The sequence below is a fragment of the Bubalus kerabau genome, chromosome 10, assembly GCF_029407905.1.
Source record: "Bubalus kerabau isolate K-KA32 ecotype Philippines breed swamp buffalo chromosome 10, PCC_UOA_SB_1v2, whole genome shotgun sequence".
Lineage (NCBI taxonomy): Eukaryota > Metazoa > Chordata > Mammalia > Artiodactyla > Bovidae > Bubalus > Bubalus kerabau.
Window position 1 is genome coordinate 66,913,457 of NC_073633.1, and position 20,831 is coordinate 66,934,287.

Genomic DNA, 20,831 nt, shown 5'->3' on the forward strand with positions numbered 1-20,831 from the left:
AAATTCTATCAATGCTACCAGAAAACTACTAGAGCATATCAATAAATTCATTAATGTTGCTGGATACAAAATTAACACACATAAATCTGTTTTATACACTATGAAACATCAAAAGGAGAAATTAAGGAAACAGTGCATTTACTACTGCATCAAGAAGACTAAGATACCTAGAAATAAACCTACCTAAGGAGACAAAAGACTTGTACTCTGAAAACTGTAAGATGCTGATGAAAGAAATCAAAGATGACATAGATGGGAAAATATACCATGTTCTTGAACTGAAAGAATCAATATTGCCAAAATGACTACACTACCCAAGGCAATCTACAGATTCAATGCAATTCCTATCAACTTACCAATGGCATTTTTCACATAACTAAAATAAAAATTTTTTAAACTTGTGTGGAAATACAAAAAACCCGAAATAGCTAAGGTAATCTTGAGAAAGAAAAATGGAGGTGGAAGAATCAGGCCCTGTGAATTCAGACTATTGTACAAAGCTACAGTCATCAAAAAAGTTTGACAGTGACACAAAAAAGGTCAGTGTAACAGGATAGAAATCCCAGAAATAAACCCATGCATCTATGGTCAATTGATGACAAAGGAGGCAATACTGTACAATGGAGAAAAGATAATCTCTTCAATACATGGTGCTGGGAAAACTGGACAGGTACATGTTAAAAAAGAGGGAGAGAAACTAGAACATTCTCTAACACCATACACAAAACTAAACTCAAAACAGATTAAAGCCCTAAATATAAGACTGGATTCTATAAAACTTCTGGGGGAAAATATACCCAAAACACTTTGACATAAATGGCAGCAGTATCTTTTTGGATTTGTTTCCTAGAATAATGGAAATTAAAACAAAAACAAAACAAATGGGACTCAATTAAACTGAAAATCTTTCACACAGCAAGGAAACAAACAAAAAGACAACCTAGAGAATGGGAGAAAATATTGATACTTGAAAATGATGCATCCAGCAAGGGATTAATCTCCAAAATGTATACAGTTCATACAGCTCAATGTCAAAACAAACAAACAATGCAATACAAAAGTAAGCAGAACTAAATAGATATTTCTCCAAAAAAGACATACAAATAGCCTACAGGCACAAGAAAAGATGGTCAAGATCACTAATTATTAGAGAAATGCAAATCAAAACTACAATGAGGTGTCACCTCACTCCAGTCAGAATGGCCATTATTAAAACATCTACAAATAATAAATGCTGGAGAGTGTGTGGAGAAAAAGGAAGCTTCTTTCTACACTGTTGGTAGAAATAAAAAGTGGGACAATCATTGTGGAGAACAGTATGGATATCCCTTAAAAAATCCACTAATAGAACTATCATAAAATCCAGCAATCCCACTCTTGACCATGTTTGAAGAAAACCATATTCAAACAGACACATGTATCCCAATGTTCAATGCAGCAATATTTACAATAGGCAAAACACTGAAGAAATTTAAATGTGTACAGACAAATAAATAGATCAAGAATCTGCAATACATACCCACACAAACACACACAATGGAATATTACTCAGCCATAAAAAATGTAGAAATAATGCCATCTGCAGAAACATGGATGGACCTAGACATTATCATACTAAGTAAAGTAAGCCAGAAAAAAAAAAAGATCATATGATATCACTTATGTGGATTCTAAAAAACAAATGATACAAGTGAACTTATTCACAAAACAGAAATAGACTCACAGACTTCAAAAATATGTCTCTGGTTATTAAAGGGGAAAGGTGGAGGAGGCATAAATTAGGAATTTGGGATTAATGTATATACACTACTATATATAAAATACATAATCAACAAGGACCTACTGTATATCACAGGGAACTGTATTGAATATTTTGTTATAATCTATAGGGGAAAACCTGAAAAATACTGTATATATGTATAACTGAATTACTTTGCTGTACACCTGAAATTAACAACTTGGTAAGTCAACTATGCTTGTGCATGCTCAGTTGCTAAGTCATGTCTGACTCTTTGTGACCCCATGGACTACAGCCTGCCAGACTTCTCTGTCCATGGAATTTTCTAGGCAGGAATACTGGAGTGGGTTGCCATTTTCTTCTCCAGGGGATTTTCCTGACCCAGGGATTGAATTCAAGTCTCCCGCTTGACAGGCAAATTCTTTACCACTGATCCACCAGGGAAGCCCAAGTCAACTATAATATTAAATGAAAATTAAATTAAAAAAATCTATAATAGATACATGCAAAAAAGAAAAAGGAGGGCCAGTCCCAACATGGCAGATAAATAGGATGGGGAGATCACTTTCTCCCCTATAAATACATCAAAAGATCATCTGCATGTGGAGCAACTTCACAGAACATCTTCTGAATGCTGGTGGATGACCCCAGATATCCAGAAAGGCAAACCAATCTCTTTGGAATGAAGTAGGACAAAAAATAAAAATGAAAAGGAAGACAAAGGATTTCGGGAATGAGACTCATCCTGGGGAGGGAGCTGTGAAGGAGAAATTTCCACACAATAGGAAACCTTTTCACAGGCAGGATCAGTGGGGAGTTTTGGAATCTCAGAGGACATCAAAACCGAAAAAATTCACAGAAATCATCCCAAACAGCAATTACCAGCCAAGAAGTGGCTCACATGCTCGCATCAGCTGGCTTTGAAAACCAACAGGGCTTAATTCCAGGAGAGCTAGCTGAAGGGCTGTGGGAAATCAAGACTGCCCTTGAAGGGCTCATTCACAGACTCACTTGCATCAAGTTTCAGGGCAAAGGCAGGAGCTTGCAAAGTACCTAGGTCATACAAGAGAGAGTCATTGATTAATTTTAGGGTGTGTGCCAGAAGGGCAGGGATCTGGTGGGACTTTCTTTGGGGATGAAAGCACTGGCAGGCACCATTTCCCTTTTACTCTCCTGCCATCTCGCTGGCCCAGTGCTGGAGGGTGCCATTTTCTGTCACTATAAACCAGAGTAGCTCACACCATGCTTCCTGCCCCAGGGCTCCCCCTAAGAACCAGCCTCACCCAACCCACACACCTGGGCCAGAACTGACCTCCTCCAAGGCAGTTCCCACCCTGCCCCTCCTGATGGGCAGCCCTACCTGGCATCAGAACTCCTCCGAAGCAACTCCCCCTGCAGGGGGCCAGCCCTGCCCATCAGGACACCCACAGCAGTTGTAGCCAAACATCTCAGCCAGTCAGGCTGGGGGGCAAACCCCAGACAACTGCAGCAGTTGTTGCCAGGACTCCCTGGTCCTGGCCTGGTGGCCAACCACACCTACTGCAGCCTGACTGCAACAGGAGGACACATGCAGCCCACACAGGGGACACCCCTGGAGCCTAGCTCTGGCGATCTAGGGAACTGCCCCACCAGGCCACACAGGACACATTCTACATAAGGCAATGCTTTCAAGACTGGGAGATGTAGCAGATATTCCTAACACAGAGAGACAGGCATAATAAGAAGACAAAGAATACTTTCTAAACTAAAGAACAAGACAAAACCTCAGAAAAAAAAAAAATTAAATGAGATGGAAATAAGCAGTTTACCAGATAAGAGTTCCAAGCAATAAAAAGAAGCTCACTACACTCAGGAGGAGAATGGATGAACTCACTGAGAACTTTGACAGAGAGACAGAAAACATAAAAAGGAATCAATCAGAACTTAAAAATAAAATAACTGAAGTGAAAAATACACTAGAAGGAATCAACAATGGATTAAGGGATGCAGTAGAACAGATCAGCAATTAGAAGGATAAGGTAATAGAAATCATCCAAACAAAACAGCAAAGAAAAAAATAAAATATTTAAAAATGATAGTTTAAGGAACCTGTGGGGCAACATCAATCATATTAACATTTACATTACAGGGGGATACCAAAGGAGACCTGACAGAAAAGGGAACAGAAAACCTACTTGAAAAATAATGGCTGAAAACTTCCCTTAGTGAAAGAAACAGACATTCAAGTCCAGGAAGTACAGAAAGTCCCAAATAAAATCAACCCAAAGGTATCCACACCAAGACACATTATAATTATATTGTCAAAAATTAAAGAGATCATCTTAAAGCAGCAAAATAAAAATAACTGGTATGTACAAATCAACTCCTTTAAGACTTTAAGCTGATTTTTTAGCAAAAAGCAACTTCCATAAGACTGTAAGATGATATTTTTGCAAAAACTTTATAGGCCAACAGGGACTCTAAAGTTTTTATATTCAAAGAAATTAAGGGGAAAAAAATTACATCCAAGAGTGCTGTATCTACAAGGTTATCACTCAGAATAGAAGGATAGAGAGTTTCCCAGACAAGCAAAAGCTAAAGGAGTTCATCACCACTAAACTGGTCATACCAGAAATCTTAAAGGGACTTCATTAAATAGAAAAGGCCATAAGTAGAAACAAGAATGGCTTCCTAGGTGGCACAGTGGTAAAGAAGCCATCTGCCAATGCAGGAGACGCAAGAGATGTGGGTTTGATTCCTGGGATGGGAATATCCCCTGGAGTACGAAATGGCAACCCACTCCAGTATTCTTGCCTGGAAAATTCCATGGACAGAGGAGCTTGGCAGGCTACTGTCCATGGGGTCAAAAGGGTTGGACATGACTGAGCGATTGTGCACAGCACAACACACAGCAAAAACAAGAAAATTATGGGGGAAATAATATCACTGGTAAAGGCAAACAAATAGTAAAGTTAGTGGATCAACCACTTATAAAGCTAATACAAAGGCGAAAAAAAAAAGTAATAAAATCAACAATATCTAAAATAATTAGTTGAGTGATACATTAATAAAAGATGTAAAGTATGATATCAAAAACATAACACTGGGGGCGGGGGTCATAAAAATGTAATTAACTTTTAGAATGTGCTCAGTCTTAACCTGACCATCAAGTTAAACTTCTGTATTCATAAGTTGTTATAAATGAACTTCATGCTAACCACAAAATAAAAACCTGCCACACAAAACTAAGGAATATAAAAATAACACTAAAGGAAGTCATCAAATTACAAGAGGAGAGAACAAAAGAAGAAAGGAACAGATAAGAACTACAAAACAACCAGAAAACAATTAACAAAATGGCAATAAGGACACACCTATCAATAATCAATTTAAATGTAAATAGACTAAATGCTCCAATAAAAACACAAAGTAGCCGAATGAATGAAAAAAAAAAAAAGACTCATAAATATTGTCATTCTTTTTCTACTTCCTTTAAGTGTAAGGTTAGATTGTGTATTTGAGATTCCTCTTGTTTTTTGAAGTAGTGCCTACAAGAGATTCACTTCAGATCTAAAGTGTAGGGATAGAAAAAAGATATTTCATGCAAATAGATCTGAAAAGAAAGCTGGGGTAGCAATACTTATATCAGAGCTGACTTTATAACAAAACTCTAACAACAGACTAAGAAGGGTATTACATAACAATAATCCAACAAGAGGATATAATACATATAAATATCTATGCACCCAACACAGAAGCATCCAAATACGTAAAGCAAATACTAATAGATATAAAAGGAGATATCAACTGTAATACAATACTAGTAGGGGACTTTAACACTTCAGTTACAAAAATTGATATATTGTCCAGAGAGAAAATCAGTAACAAAGCATTGGTTTTAAATGACACTTTAGGTAGGATTGACTTAATAAATAGAGAATATCCCATCCAAAAGCAGATTACACATTCTCAAGTGCACATAGAACATTCTCTGGCATATATCACATGATAATCCACAAAACAAGTCTCAATAAATTTAAGACATTATATCAAGTAATTTTTCCTGCCACAACTGTATAAAAAAAACTAGAAATCAAATATAAGAAAACTGGAAAAAACACATGGAGTGGAGTCTAAACAACATGCTACTAAACAAACCGATGAGTCAACAAATAAAGACTATAGCAAAAAATACCTTGAGATGAATGAAAATGAAAACACAACATTCCAAAATCCATGGGATGAAGCAAAAGCCATCCCAGGAGGGAAGTTTATAACAATATAGCCTACTTCAGAAAACAAGAACAACCTCAAATAAACAATCTAACCTAACACTTAAGGGAACTAGAAAAAGAAGATCAATCAATATCACTCATTATTAAAGAAATGGAAATCAAAACTACAATGGGTCAGAATGGCCACCATAAAAAAATCTACAAACAATAAATGCTGGAAAGGGTGTGGAGAAAACAGAACATTCTTGCCCTGTTAGTGGGAATGTAAACTGATACAGCCACTATGGAGAACAGTATGGAGATTCCTTTAAAAAATAAGAATAAAACTACCATGTACCCAGTCACTCAGTCATGTCCAACTCTTTGCGACCCCGTGAACTGTAGCCTGCGAGGCTCCTCTGTCCATGGGGATTCTCCAGGCAAGAATACTGGGCTGGGTTGCCATGCCCTTCTCCAAGGGATCTTCCCAACCCAGGGATTGAACCCAGGTCTCCCTCACTGCAGGCAGATTTTTTACCACCTGAGCCACCAGGGAAGCCCATGAATACCAGAGTGGGTAGCCTATCCTTTCTCCAGGGAAATTTCCTGACCCAGGAATCGAACCAGGGTCTCCTGCAAGGCTGAGCTACCAGGGAAGCCCTAAAACTTCCATATGACCCAACAATCCCACTACTGAGCATACACCCTGAGGAAACCAGAATTGAAAGAGACACATGTACCCCCAATGTTCACTGCAGCACTATTTACAACAGCTAGGACATGGAAGCAACCTAAGTGTCCATCAGCAGATGAATGGATAAAGAAGTTGTGGTACACAGACACAATGCAATATTACTCAGCCATAGAAAGGAAAGCATTTGATTCAGTTCTAATGAGGTGGATGAACCTAGAGCCTATTATACAGAGTGAAGTAAGTCAGAAAGAGAAAGACAAATACTGTATATTAATGCATTTATATGGAATTTAGAAAGATAGTACTGATAATCCTACATGCAGGGAAGCAAAGGAGACACAGACATAAAGAACTGACTTTTGGACTCAGTGGGAGAAGGCAAGAGTGGGATGATTTGAGAGAATAGCATTAAAACACATACATTACCATATGTAAAATAGATAACCAGTGTGAGTTTGATGCATGAAGCAGGGCACCCAAAGATGGTGCTCTGGAACAACCTAGAGGGATAAGGTGGGGAGGGTGGTGGGAAGGGGGTTTAGGATGGGGGGACACATGTATACCAATGGCTGTTTCATGTTGATGTATTGCAAAACCTTCACAATATTGTAATTATCCTACATTTAAATACAATTTTTGAAAAAGGAAAGAAAAAGGAGTCCAAAGACAATGAAATCACAAGAGAACCAAAAAAAGGAACAAAAGATACCTATGAAAAAACAAACCCAAAACCATTAACAAAATGGCAATAAGAATAAATATCAGTAACTACCATAGATATGGATATAAATGGCCTAAATGTGCCAATCAAAAGACAGAGTGTCTGAATGGATTCAAAAACAAGACCTATATATATAGTGCCTACTAGAGGAATGGCAACCCACTCCAGTGTTCTTGCCTGGAGAATCCCAGGGACGGGGGAGCCTGGTAGGCTGCCATCTATGGGGTCGCACAGAGTCAGACATGACTGAAGCGACTTAGCAGCAGCAGCAGCAGCAGCAGAGAACCACTTCAGATCTAAAAACACACAGAGACTGAAAGTGAGGGGATGTAAAAATTATTCCATGCAAATGAGAAATTCAAGGTAGCAATACTTAAACAAAATAGACTTTAAACAACAAAGGAGGATATTATATACTGATCAATGGATCAATCCAAGAAACTATAATAACTTAAAATACATATGCATCCAGTGCAGGAGCAGCTAAATACATAAAGCAAGTATTAGTGGACACAAAAGGAAAAATTGACAGTAACATGATAGTAAGGGATTTTAAAATCCTATTTACATCAATTGACAGATCATCCAGATATAATCAATAAGGAAATATGACCTTAAATGTCACATTAGACCAATGGACTCACATTTGATCAATTAATCAAATATATATATATATGTGTGTGTGTGTTTGTGTGTGTGTATATAACTTTCCATCTGAAAGTAACAGAATACACATTCTTTCCAAGTGCACATAGAATATTCTCCAGGACAGATCACATTCTAGGTCAAAAACCAAGCCTCAGTAAATTTAAGAAAAGTGAAATCATACCAAGCATCTTTTCTGACCAAGTGGTTTAAGACTAGAAATCAACTATAAGGAAAAAACTTCAAAAAATACAGACATATGAAGACTAAACAGTATGCTACTAAATCAATCAATGGATCAGTGAAGAAATCAAAGAGGAAATTAAAAAATACCTGGAGTGAAATGAAAATGAAAACACCGTGACCCAAAATCTTGGAGACGCAGCAATAGCAGTTCTAAGAGGAAAGTTTACAGCTACTGCTACGTGCTTATCTCAGGAAAGCAAGAAAAATCTCAAACAATCCAACTTTACACCTAAAAGGTACTAGTAATGGAACACCTAAAGGAAAGAAACCATAAATATCACAGCAAATGAAATAAGTTTCCTTGATCTTTTCTCTCTCTTTTTTTTTTTTTTTTTTTTTTTTTTGGTCTCTAAGGGTTTGTTCTTTGAAAAGATAAACAAAATTGATAAACCTTTAGCCAGATTCATTAAGAGAATGTGAAAGTGAAAGTCACTCAGCCGTGTCTAACTCTGCCACCCCGTGAACAAGTCCACGGAATTCTCCAGGCCAGAATACTAGAGTAGGTAGCCTTTTCCTTTTCCAGGGGTTCTTCCCAACCCAGGGATTGAACTCAGGTCTCCCACATTGCAGGCAGATTCTTTACTAGCTGAGCCACAAGGGAAGCCCAAGAATACTGGAGTGGGTAGCCTATCCCTTTTCCAGCAGATCTTCCCAACCCAGGAATTGAACCAGGGTCTCCTGCATCACAGGCGGATTCTTTACCAACTGAGCTATGAGTGAAGTCCTAAAGAGGGCCCAAATGAGTAAAAGCAGAAATGAAAACCCAGGCCTCAGAGGATGGGAACTTTCAGGTACCACGTCAGAAGAAATATTGACCATGAAGACAGGATAGGTCAAAGCAAACTAAGTATGTTTTCAGAAGAAAAACCCTAAGAGAGCAGGATGGCATGTGTGCATGCTCAGTCATGTCTGACCCTTTGTGACCCTATGGACTGTAGCCCACCAGGCTCCTCTGTCTATAGGATTTCCCAGGCAAAAATACTGGAGTGAGTTGCCATATCCTTCTGCAGTGGATCTTTCCGACCCAAGGATTGAACCTGAGTCTCTTGCACTGGTAGTTGGATTCTTTGCCACTGAGCCACCAGAGAAGCCCTCTTAGAAATGCACTATCTCTCAAAACTGAAAAAGAAAGCAAGAGAAAATATAAAGAGGCCAATTTAACAGAAAACTACTAGAGCTTAATGAATTTGGCAAAGCTTCCCTGATAGATCAGTTGGTAAAGAATCCGCCTGCAATGCAGGAGATCCCAGTTCGATTCCTGGGTTGGAAAGATCCCCTGGAGAAGGGAAAGGCTACCCACTCCAGTATTGTGACCTGGAGAATTCCATGGACTATATAGTCCATGGGATCTCAAAGAGTTGGACACGACTGAGCAACTTTCACTTCACTTCAGGATACAAAACTAATACACAGAAATCAGTTGCATTTCTAAATGCAAGTGCATTTCTAAACACTAACAACAACTCTCATAAAGAAAAGTTAAGGAAATAATCACATTCACCATTGCATCAAAAAGAGTAAGATGCCTAGGAATAATTCTGCCTAAGGAAGTAAAAGATATCATACTTGGAAAACTAAGGCACTGAGGAAAGAAACTGAAGACAACGCAGATGGAAAAATATACTGTGTTCTTGGATTGCTAGATTTAATATTGTTAAAATGATCATACTATGACATAAGGCAATCTAGATTAAATGAAATCTCTTATCAAAATACCAATGGCATTTTTCGGAGAACAATTTTAAAGTCTGTATGGAGACACAAAAGATCCTAAACAGCCAAAACAATCTTAACAGAGCTGTAGGAATCATACTCCCTAACTTCAGACTATACAATAAAGCTAAAGTCATTAAAGAATATGGTACTGGCACAAAACCAGACATACAGATCAATGGAACAGAGAGCCCAGAAATAAGCCCACACATTTATGTTCAATTAATCTTTGACATAGAAGGCAAGAGTATACAATAGGGAAAAGACAGTCTCTTCAGTAAGAGGTGTTGGGGAAACTGGACAGCTACAAGTGAAAGAATGAAATTAGAACATTATCTATATGCAAAAATAAACCCCACATGGATTAAAGACCTAAATATAAGACTACAAACCATAAAACTTTTAGATGAAAATGTGGGCAGAAATTCATTGACATAATTGTAGTAATATTCTTTTAGGTTTGTCTCCTAAATCAAAGGAAATAAAAACAAAAATAAATGAGACCTAATTCAACTTAAAAGTTTTTGCACAGCAAAGGAAATGAATGAAAAATGAAAAGACAACATTTGCTAATGATATGACCAGTAAGGGGTTAATATGCAACATATATAAATAGTTCATATAGTCTAATATAAAAAAATACAACAGCCTGATTTTTTAAATGGGCAGAAGACCTTAAGACTAAGACTTTTTTTCCAAAGAAGACATACATATGGCTAACAGGTACATGAAAAGTTGCTCAACACTGCCAATCAGAGAAAAGGAAATTAAAACCACAATGAGATAGCACCTCACACCTGTCAGAATGGCAAACACCAAAAAGAACATATATAACAAATGTTTACGAGGATGTTGAGAAAAGAGAACCCTGGTACACTGTTGGTGGGAATGTAAATTGGTGTATCCTCTGCGGAAAATAAACTAAAAACAGAACTACCTATGACCTAGCAGTTCTACTCCTGTGTACATACACCAAAAAAAAAAAAAAAAAAAAAAAAAAACTCCACTAATCTGAAGAGACACATGAACATCAATGTTCACAGCAGCACTGCATGCAGTTGCCAAGATATGGAAGCAACCTAATTGTCCATCCACAGATGTATGGATAAAGATGATGTATATAACAGAATATTACTAAGCCACAAAAAGAATAGAAATTTTGCCATTTGCCACAACATGGATGGACCTGGAGTACATTATGCTGAGGGAAATATAATTAGGGAAAGACATATAGTCTGTTATCACTTACATGTAGAATGTAAAAAATAAAATGAGAATAATGAAACAGAAACTTACCCATAGAGAGGACAAATAGTGATTACTAGTGGGAAGAGGGAAGGGGGAAGAGGCAATAAAAGGGTAGAGAATTAAGAGGTACAGACTATTACATATAAGATAAGCAAGCAACAAGGATATATTGTACAGCACAGGGGATGTAACCGACATCTTATAATAGTCATAAATGTGCAGCTCTTAAATTGTGAATCAGTATGTTGTATACCTGTAACCTAATATTCACATCAACTATGTCTCAATAAAAAATTTTTTTAAAAAACCACTGTATTCAAGTCTTAGTTCCCTTTATAAGTTATTTGGTCAGTGCAACTTCTTGGTGTTTATTCTCCTCATCAGTATTTGGAGGTTAGAAACGATACCTTCTCCATACCCTCAAGTATCAGTATTGCCCAATATATATGCATATTTTAAATCTAACATTCTTAGTTTAAGAAGCATTTTTAAACAGTGCACTTCAACCGCTCACGATCCTCAGTAATTATCCTCATTGTGCGCTGGAATCCACCTGCAATGCAGGAGACCCTGGTTTGATTCCTGGGTCAGGAAGATCCACTGGAAAAGGAATAGGATACCAACTCCAGTGTTTTGGGGCTTCCCTGGAGCTTAGCTGGTAAAGAATTTCCCTGAAATGCAGGAGACTTGGGTTCGATTCCTGAGTTAGATAGAGCCCCTGGAGAAGGGAAAGGCTACCCACTCCAGTATTCTGGCTTGGACAATTCCATGGACTGTATAGTCCAGTTCAGTTCAGTTGACTACTCAGTCATGTCCAACTCTGCGACTCCATACACTGCAGCACACCAGCCCTCCCTGTTCATCACCAACACCCAGAGTTTACTCAAACTCATGTCCATCCAGTCGGTGATGCCATCTAACCATCTCATCCTCTGTCGTCCCCTTCTCCTCCTGCCTTCAATCTTTCCCAGCATCAGGGTCTTTTCAAATGAGTCAGTTCTTCACAACAGGTGGCCAAAGTATTGGAGTTTCAGCTTCAGCATCAGTCCTTCTGATGAATATTCAGGACTGATTTCCTTTAGGATAGACTGGTTGTATCTCTTTGCAGTCCAAGGGACTCTCAAGAATCTTCTCCAACACCACAGTTCAAAAGCATTAATTCTTCAGCACTATTGACTATTGGAAAAACCATAGACTTGACTAGACGGACATTGTTGGCAAAGTAATGTCTTTGCTTTTTAATATGCTGTCTAGGTTGGTCATAACTTTCCTTCCAAGGAACAAGCATCTTTTAATTTCATGGCTGCAGTCACCATCTGCAGTGATTTTGGAGCCCCAAAAAATAAACTGTTTCCAATGTTTCCCCATCTATTTGCCATGAAGTAATGGGACCAGATGTCATGATCTTAGTTTTTTGAAAGTTGAGCTTTAAGCCAACTTTTCACTCTCCTCTTTCACTTTCATCAAGAAGCTCTTTAGTTCTTTGCTTTCAGCCATAAGTGTGGTGTCATCTGCATACCTGAGGTTATTGATATTTCTCTCGGCAATCTTGATTCCAGCTTGTGTTTCATCCAGTCCAGCATTTCTCATGATGTACTCTGCATATAAGTTAAATAAGCAGGGTGACAATATACAGCCTTGATGTACTCCTTTCCCTATTTGGAACCAGTCTGTTGTTCCATGTCCAGTTCTAACTGTTGCTTCCTGACCTGCATACAGATTTCTCAGGAGGCAGATCAGGTGGTCTGGTATTCCCATCTCTTTCAGAATTTTCCACAGTTTATTGTGATCTGCACAGTCAAAGGCTTTGGCATAAACAATGAAGCAGAAATAGATGTTTTTCTTGAACTTTTGCTTTTTTGATGATCCAACATATGTTAGCAATTTGATTTCCGGTTCCTCTGCCTTTTCTAAAACCAGCTTGAACATCTGGGAAGTTCATGGTTCACATACTGTTGAAGCCTGACTTGGAGAATTTTGAGCATTACTTTGCTAGCATGTGAGATGAGTGCAATTGCACAGTAGTTTGAACATTCTTTGGCATTGCCTTTCTTTGGGATTGGAATGAAAACTGACCTTTTCCAGTCCTGTGGCCACTGCTGAGTTTTCCAAATTTGCTGGCATATTGAGTGCAGCACTTTCACAGCATCATCTTTTAGGATTTGAAAGAGCTCAACTGGAATTCCATCACCTCCAGTAGCTTTGTTCATAGTGATATTTCCTAAGGCCCACTTGACTTTGCATTCCCGGATGTCTGGCTCTAGGTGAATGATGACACCATTGTGATTATCTGGGTCGTGAAGATCTTTCTTGTATAGTTCTTCTTTGTATTCTTGCCACCTCTTCTTAATATCTTCTGCTTCTGTTAGGTCTATACCATTTTTGTCCTTTATTGTGCCCATCTTTGCATGAAATGTTCCTTTGGTATCTCTAATTTTCTTGAAGAGATCTCTAGTCTTTCCCATTCTGTTGTTTTCCTCTATTTCTTTGCATTGATCACTGAAGAAGTCTTTCTTATCTCTCCTTGCTATTCTTTGGAACTTGGCATTCAAATGGATATATCTTTCCTTTTCTCCTTTGCCTTTCATTTCATTTCATAGCTATTTGTAAGGCCTACTCAGACAACCCAGAGAAGGCAATGGCAACCCACTCCAGTACTCTTGCCTGGAAAATCCCATGGACGGAGGACCCTGGTGGGCTGCAGTCCATGGGGTCGCTAAGAGTTGGACACGACTGAGCGACTTCACTTTCACTTTTCACTTTCATGCATTGGAGAAGGAAATGGCAACCCACTCCAGTGTTCTTGCCTGGAGAATCCCAGGGATGGGGGAGCCTGGTGGGCTGCTGTCTATGGGGTCGCACAGAGTCAGACATGACTGAAGCGACTTAGCAGCAGCAGCAGCAGCCTCAGACAACCATTTTGCCTTTTTGCATCTCTTTTTCTTGGGGATGGTCTTGATCACTGCCTCCTGTACAATGTCCTGAACCTCCCTCCATAGTTCTTCATGCACTCTGTCTACCAGATCTAATCTCTGGTGTACATGGGGTCACAACGAGTTGGACACAACTAAGTCCCTTTCACTTTCCACTTTCTGGTGTCTTGCCAAATGTCTCTCTCTGTCATCTTGGAGAGGCAGACCCGGCAAAACTCCAGATGTTCTGGCAACATAGCATGTACTCAACTCATTGTATGTGCCAAAAGAAGAACGAATGGAATACAATATATGAAAGCAAAACAGGACTGTGTAAAGCTACAAATTATGTTTGTGAGTCAAGATCTAGCCTCTTGGCTCTCCTAGCAACTAACTGAAGACTGAAAGAATGAGCCACTCCTTGCTCAGCCCTCTTGCTTCTCCTTTCCCTTCCCCATCTCCACCTCCCTCCACCCTCAGTAAATGTTCATCATAACCTTGTAGCCCACTGCTGCCTCCCCTGTGTCACATAAGACCTCTGATGGCAAAGAGTCTGCCTTGTCTTTGGAGGTCCATTGCCCAGTTCAGTACTTGGCTGTTGGGCGGCACCACACAGGCCTGCAAGCCTTGTGGTTGCCCAGCTCAAAACCAAAGAGCCCGGAAACAGCAACAGAGACAATAATGGTTTATTGTCACATTCCCCATACAAGTCTGAAACAAAGATCCTAGATCAGCAGCCCACCGTGTAAGGATGATGGCAAGTGGGACATAGCAATCTTCGCTACTGGGGGAAGAAAGAGGCTACCGTTATAGGGGGAATTGATGGCAGGTTGGCTTATCAATTACCAGGGAAACCAGGACTGGGGCACATCCCTCAAAGCCCCTCAGATTAATGACCATCACAAAGGCTGATGATTCCCTCTAATAAACTAGCAGATGGAGCCATTCTGCCCAAAGGATTCGAGCAACCACGAGCTGGGGCAGAGGGCAAGCATGTTCATGTGAGAGGGTATAGGTGAAACAGGGAGTGGTGGAGCAGGGCATGTAGAGAGAGCAAGAGAACAATATCTTGAGTGGCCTGACCATACACTCCACCACTACATTCCCTGCACGATTCTTACAATCCTGGTCCACCCTTCTTCCAAAATATCCCTGCGTTCAGGTATGTAAAGGTACACTGCAACCAGACACCACAAATGCAACACAGATAATAGCAACTCAGGCGTGTGTGCATGCTAAATCACTTCAGTAGTGTCCGACTCTGTGACCCTATGGACCACAGCCCACCAGACTCCTCTGTCCGTGGGACTCTCCCGGCAAGAATACTGTAGTCAGTTGCCATGACCTTCTCCAGAAGATCTTTCTGACCCAGGGATCAAACCCGCATCTCTTATGTCTTCTTCATTGGCAGGTGGGTTCTTTACACTAGTGCCACGTGGGAAACCCAAAGACAGCTCAAGAGTGCAAAAAGTAAGCCAGGCACTTACTGGGTCAATTTTTCAGGGAAGCCCCATGGAGGATGACAATGGCATTTCACTGTAGACCCAGCAATCAGGCCCATTTTTCAGTGAGACCACCATTACTGCCCAGTCTAAGAAAAAATTCCTGCCACTAAGACTCTGGACAAAGCATAAGATGTTTAATAGGCACAAAACAATGGAGATCATGACCACTAAGCAAAATACAAGCAGTAACGGCACTCTGAATTACCACCACCCTTGCCTATGATTTTGGCACTGGGGCCTGCACCTGCCAGTCCACCCTCAGTCCACACAGCCATGCCGAAATCTGGAGAGGCAGTGTAACAACAGGCCACAGGGTAATGGTGCCCTTCTCCAGTGGGTAGCCTGGATTAATGACCTTAGGGTCTTAAGTGAGGCTGGGTGGAAGACAGGTAAAATCTGTTACATGTGCATGCTCAGTCATGTCTGAGTCTTTTGTGACCCCAGGGACTGTACCCCACCAGGCTCCTCTGTCCATGGGACTTCCCAGGCAAGAATACTGGGGTGGATTGCCATTTCCTGGTCCAGGGGATCTTCCCAACCCAGGGATCGAACCCACATCTCTTGCATCTCCTGCATTGCAGGTGGATTCTTTACCATCTGAACCAACAGGGAAGCCCATTAAAACACATTAGAGACTGTATATTGCTGTAGGTCCATCACAGTGTATCATTACTCTGCCTTCTTCCACAGCTGAGGCCAGAAGCCCTAGGGTATTCCTATTATTTTGCCCCCTGCCACAAGCCCCAACCAAAACCTTCCAGGTAACTGGCCATGTCCAATTCACAATCCTGTACCTGAGCAAATATCCCTAAAGTCTGTTTCTGTGATTGTTTAGGAGTGCTGCGTTGGGGTATGCTTGTATTTTGTACAAATCTGGGTCCTTTCATTGTGTCTGTATTCACCAACCATCCCTGTACTGTCAAATAAGCATGAGACTGCTACTTTTACACTGGAAACAGATTCTGAGGTTAGCAGAATAGCATCGATATAATGGATGAGAAAGACACTTCTCACGGCAGTCAGCTGCCATGGGGCCCCACATGCTAGTGGACAGCGACCTCAGGACTACTCCCTCAGCTTTCCATTTCCCAACATCAACACTCATGGGAGTTTCCTCAGCCTCATAGCTGGCTTGTCAATTTTTGAACTGCACCCACAGGCCTGCAAGTCTTGTAGTTGCCTAGTCTCAAGACTAAAGAAAGAGCCCAGAGACAGAGACGTTATAACTGAGCAGGACCCTCTGGGGACTGTCTAGGAAGACTCTGCCCCCTATCCTCTGGTTTATCTCATCTCTGAAGTACCCAGATAATAGTACCCCATATTTCCTGAGTTTTTCAGATGCTAAAGTATAGGCATGTGTGCTCAGTCATGTCTCTTCTGCAACCCTATGGACTGTAGTTCACCAGGCTCCTCTGTCCATGGGATTTTCTAGGCAAGAATACTGGAGTGGGTTGTCATTTTCAACATCAAGGGATCTTCCAGACCCAGGGATCTCTTGTGTCTCCTGCATTGGCAGATGGATTCTTTACCACTGCACCACCTGGAAAGCCTTTATAACCCCCTCAGATTCTAAAATCCACCAGGAAATGGAAATGAACCACTTGATGATCATGAGCATGTAGCACTCTCAGACCTACAGGCCTAAGGATTAATAAAGTTAACCACCCTATTACTTCAACATCAACCAATCAGAATTGTCCACAAGCTGATCAAAAACCCCACCACACCCCACTCCCTCACCTGTCCTTTAAAAATGCTGTGCTGAAACCCTTCGGGGAGTTCAGGATTTGTGGGGTCATGAGTCACCCATTCCCTTGCATGGACCTGCAATTAACCTTTCTCTGCTGTAAACGCCATTGTTTTGGTATTGTTTGGCCTCACTGTACACTGGGCATAGGAACTTGTGTTCAGTAACAACATCAACATTTATTGGATAGGGGATCTTACAGGTCCACAGCAAAATGTCCCAGAGTGACCAGCCACCATGTATGGCTGATGTCTCGATAGCTGGCTGACTGTTAGGCAGGCCAAGGCAGCAATCTTAGCTGCTCAGGGGAAAAGGAGGCTACCATTCATGGGTGAATTGATGTCAGGCTGGCTTATCAGTTACCACAGAAATCAGGACTGGGGCATATTGCTTATAGCCCCTCAGGTTAACAACCATCATGACGGCTGATGTTTCCCTTTAATAAATGAGCAGGTGGAGTCATTTCAGGCTAAGGATTCGAAGAATCACTAGCTGTGGCAGGGAGCAAGCATGTCTGTATGAGTAGGATGTAGGTGGAGCAGGAGATGGTCAGAGAGCAAGAGAGCAACCATCTTCAGCGGACTGACCTGGCACTCAGTAGGCACGTAATATGTATTCAATGGATCAATGACAGAGTGGAAGAAATAAAAATACAAATGAGAATAGGAAAAACCCATGCAGAAGATAAACCCACTTCTTATGTGTCTCCTCTTCTCCTTCCTTCTGTGTTTATCAGCAAATGTTTTGTGAGCACTTACCTTATGCTACCTGCATGAAGCAGTACCAACAGATGAACGAAGATAGGTTTCTATACACAGCAGCTCTTTCCCAGTTGTATCTTCAGTGAGGATGTGGTTAGAATTTGTAGACTCCTGAAGGAAGAAACAGGGTGTAGGGGTCCCCACTTCTCACAGTCCTAGGAATGAGAGGACAAAATATGAGTCTACAGTCAATTCATCTTTGACATCCACGAGGCACCTTGTCAAGATCTTTATGATCTGGGTTAGATCATAAAGAAACCCCATTAGAAATTAGAAACGCCATTCTAACATTATCTCCCCCACCTAATACTGACAAGTAGTGGTTTTCAGTGGAGACTTCCATTTAGAATCTTAAGTTTAAATAAATATTACCCTGAAATCTAACATACAAAATATAGGCAGAGCTGCTTGGGTTAAAGCAGAGCTAGAGAGCTTGGGGTCTCTCTAATCACTGCCTCCAAGGTAATTCTTATTGAAAATTATAACTAAAAGGTCCTTTAGAGTCTTATTGATCTACAAATGTAAGACAAATATAATTCATAAAAATGAATTTAAAATGTTGACACAAACTGTGAGCCCATGGTTGTTTAATAAAGGCACTGTAAACATTTTCATAGTATTGACATACGGCAGAAACTGACTAGAGGCTTACCAACCCTGATTTTCCCTCTTGGACCCACAGAAACACTGCCTCTCCTAACTTCCTCTGCAGTTAGGTTGAGGTCAGATGATGGTTTCTAACCACTGAGATGTCAGGAGAACTGCTATATGCCAGTTCCAGATCGAGCCAAAAAACCACATGTATAGTCCCCCACACTCAAAAGAAATTTTATTGCACTGAACTACTGATATTTGGGTATTATTTGTTATGTTTATTTCTAAACATATGTATATTTGTACATATGTATCTTTGTCTAGGTTGTCTAGACTAATATGTACATCAATTCAGTTCAGTCGCTCAGTCGTGTCCTACTCTTTGCGACGCCATGAATTGCAGCACGCCAGGCCTCCCTGTCCATCACCAACTCCCGGAGTTCACCCAAACTCATGTCCATCGAGTCAGTGATGCCACCCAGCCATCTCATCCTCTGTCGTCCCCTTCTCCTCCTGCCCCCAATCCCTCCCAGCATCAGAGTCTTTTCCAATGAGTCAACTCTTGGCATCAGGTGGCCAAAGTATTGGAGTTTCAGCTTTAGCATCAGTCCTTCCAAAGAACACCCAGGACTGATCTCCTTGCAGTCCCTTCAAGAGACTCTCAAGAATCTTCTCCAACACCATAGTTCAAAAGCATCAATTCTTCAGCACTCAGCTTTCTTCACAGTCCAACTCTCACATCCATACATGACCACAGGAAAAACCATAGCCTTGACTAGACGGACCTTTGTTGGCAAAGTAATGTCTCTGCTTTTGAATATGTTATGTAGGTTGGTGCCGGGGTCCAGCCCCGGCTGATCCAGGGTATTCAAAGCAGGGACGGCGTCGGTGAGGATCAGGATACAATAGCTTCAATTAGAAGATGTAAAGAGTAATAGAATGAGGATAGCTCAGTAGGAAAATTCAGTGGAGAAAAGAGGCTGAGTAGCTTGGTTTACGCGGGAGACCAATAAAACTTCAAGACAAGAAGTTTGCACCACTTACGTAGGCCGCAGGCATCCTTCCGTTCTCCCGAAGGAGAGGCGACACTGAGGCCTCCCCGGTCGGATCTTAGAAGCCCAGGCATAATTAGTAAGCATGGTGGGTTCCGCGCTCCAGATGGAGACTCAGCCAGAATTTGAGAGAGAGAGCGATGTAGGGAGACCAGTATTTCGAGAAACTGATCCCAAATCTTTATTTTCCATGGTCTACTTTTATACACTGAGATGTTATGCAAAAGTCACGCAGGGTCAGCAGTCCTGACTTTTATCAAAGTCAGGTGCTTCATACAAATGTATACAGAGGTCTTAGGGGTGTTACATCATCTTCTGGCCAGGGGGCCTGCTGACAATTTATGACCCTCTCCTTGTGACAGTGGTCAGTCAACCAGGACACTTATTTCTCCAGGGGTGATTATTCTTAAAACAGACGCCACCCAAATAAAGTTACATTCCTATAGGGTGAGGGTGTAGTGGGTTTTAATTAAGGTAAGAATTTACTTAGCCTAAGGTCCAATGTGATTAATATCAAAGGTTAATACTTATTTCTTCTATATATTCATTAATGTGTATAAGGGCAGGGGATGTGGAGACTTAGCAGCAAACATTGGCTCAACAAATGAAAAACCCTTCACCAATACAATTTCTAATCAGCCCACTATACTTATACTAATGGTTTTCTAACTTTTCTAAGGAACCTGTTTTTAGAAGGTTTAAAGCATCTCATGCCTCTCACGGTTGGGAGGCTGTGAGCAATCACATGTGGCCGGACAAGCCTGTCAGGCAGGCTAGAGAACCTTCAGAGGAGTTTGTAGGTTAAAACACTCTTGTCACGCCCAGGAATTTTTATTAACTGGAGCTCTAAGCTAACTCCTTCTCCAAAAGAGGTGGTGGGGGATAGCCCCCCGTAAAGTCAGAGGTGTAGATGAGAGCACAAAGTAGCAAAGTAGGCAGGCTCTGGTTATGGGGGTAGATGCTCAAGGATTTCCAGGGGGACTCCTGAGGCTCGATCCCGCCTTTGTGTATGTTGAGCCTCCTTCCTCATGACCTTTGCCACGGGTGGAGTGCCTCACGCCG

At 40.8% G+C, this 20,831-nt stretch overlaps 1 long non-coding RNA gene across 5 annotated transcripts in view; it reads right to left on the reverse strand.

The window, feature by feature from the left end:
- LOC129621503 (uncharacterized) overlaps window positions 1-20,831 on the reverse strand; it is a 125,598-nt gene that overhangs the window by 101,681 nt on the left and 3,086 nt on the right. For all 5 annotated transcript variants that reach the window (XR_008699400.1, XR_008699399.1, XR_008699401.1 and 2 more), the window contains exon 2: window positions 18,121-18,278. This is a non-coding gene — a long non-coding RNA (uncharacterized LOC129621503). The remainder of the gene's footprint in view (window positions 1-18,120; window positions 18,279-20,831) is intronic.